Genomic DNA, 2,191 nt, shown 5'->3' with positions numbered 1-2,191 from the left:
CATAACCATCTTTGATTAACGAGCTAGTCAAGTAGAGGCATACTAGTGACACTCTGTTTGTCTATGTATTCACACATGTATTATGTTTCCGGTTAATACAATTCTAGCATGAATAATAAACATTTATCATGAAATAAGGAAATAAATAATAACTTTATTATTGCCTCTAGGGCATATTTCCTTCACTGGCCCTCTCCTCCAGCGAAGCAAGACGACGATGAACGGGGTTCAGTGATGCCGGGAGTCCTACTGGCTTGGTGTCGTGACGAACGAACAAGGACGACCAGGGGCGCGAGGCACTTGAGGGTGCGGGGGCGCGATGGAGCTCGGTGGGCGTGATCCTCTGCGCGCGGACAAGGACGAAGGCGGGCGGCCGAGGGGGACCTCCTGTCCAAGGCGCAGGGGTGGAAACTCCGGCCTGGGCAGTCGGGGACGAGGCCGAGGCCAGGAAGGAGTGGCCGGCGGAGTTCCTGCACGGGACATGCGAGGCAGCAAGGAGGAGGCGTTCGGTGTCGGGCGGCGCGAGGAAGAGAGCGTGAGGAGGGAGAGATGGGGATCAGGCGCAGCCCTGTGCATGTGTGCTAGTGGCGCTGCGGGAGGGGAAAGAACGGGGAGATCGAGCGTGGGGCTCTCCTGGCGGCACTAGGAGGAAACGAAGGGGGGAGAGAGGATCGGGGCTCGCTAGGTTAGGGTTAGTTAGACAGAGGCCAGCTGGGCCTTGGGCCACTGGTGGGACGGGGCTGCTGCAGGCCCAAATGGCCAGGCTGGCTAGGCTTCTCTCTTCCCTCTTAATTCTTCTCTTTACAAAAACAGAGAATAATAAGAGAAAGGAAAAGAGAAAAGAGAATGTTAGAAGAAGAATTTGAGCACGGGAATAAATTTCCCGGACTCGCATAAATGCACATGTTCCAAGAAAAATGGAGTGGGCATTTTTGAAAGTTTAAATTCAAACTCATTTGATTTAAATTCAAATGGTTCGAATAGGAAGTGAGGGTTAGGAAGGTCCAAAAAATGTTCGGATTTTTGGTGGAGCTCCGGAAAATGATGAAAGAATTTATGGGCAAAGTTAAAGGCCAAGAGACGTGATGACTAAAGCATTGGGATTTTGCAAGTGTGTTATGGTGAATTGCAAATTAAAGAAATATTTAACATAGCTCCCTATTATTGGGTGGATATGTTTTAAAGAGTAATCACCATAGTGAATATCCCTCGATTTAAATGGACCGAAGATCCATGCAATTTATTTAGTTGAGTTAAGAAAAGAAATGACATGATGACATGATGCAATGCACAAATAAAAGGGCGGGCACAAATGAAACACACGGCAAAACCCGGAACACATGGAAGTCTTCTCGAGCATCGGTCTCGGGGCGTCACACATGATTTGGAAAGAAATGATTGAACCTGGCCTCAACATGGAAATCCAAGAGTGCCACTGGAAAGGTGAGATGATTTCGGTTGAAATCGATATAAAGATCACCGGAATCGGATGCACGGTTTGGAAATGGCAAGCAAAACAAATATGGCACCGGTCTACGATAAACAGCAAGTAGACATCTAAATGCAATAAGATAAATATGTTACAGCACTCAAACATGGCAAAACGATACATGGCAGGGATCCACTCATGATGCTTGACAAAAGATGAACACTGAGCTACGGCTAATTCATCCTTTAACAGGTTCAAACAAGCATGGCAAAAGTGCAAATGATAACAGGTTTCAGACTTAGTGAAATTAACACAAGTCTGGAATTTATCATCGGGAAGGACACTTTAGAGCGTGATCACTATATGCTATAGGAACATATCATGGCAAAGCAAGGCATTTCATGAAGCTACTCAAAGCACTTAAAAAAAGTCCCTTAGTGACCTTGAGCCAAAAGGGAACAGAAAATACAATTGCAAGCATGTGAACATGGCAAAAACATAAACAGATTCAGACTTAGTGAAAAACTGGAGCATGGCAAAACAGATAACAAGTAGGCATATTTACGAGCTCGAAGCACTCACTACAAAGCATGGCATGACAAACTAAGCATACACACATCAAGAAGACATGGCATAGAAGCTAGACATGGCAAGAACAAGAACATAGCATGCACGGATCAATAGCAACATCCTCGGCAAAATCGCTAAACATGTCAACAATCTGCCAGGATTCACTTTATAGCAAAAGTTGAGCTCGATTGA

This window comes from Triticum urartu, chromosome 1 (assembly GCF_003073215.2).
Source record: "Triticum urartu cultivar G1812 chromosome 1, Tu2.1, whole genome shotgun sequence".
Classification (NCBI taxonomy): domain Eukaryota; kingdom Viridiplantae; phylum Streptophyta; class Magnoliopsida; order Poales; family Poaceae; genus Triticum; species Triticum urartu.
This window is presented reverse-complemented; position numbering follows the sequence as displayed.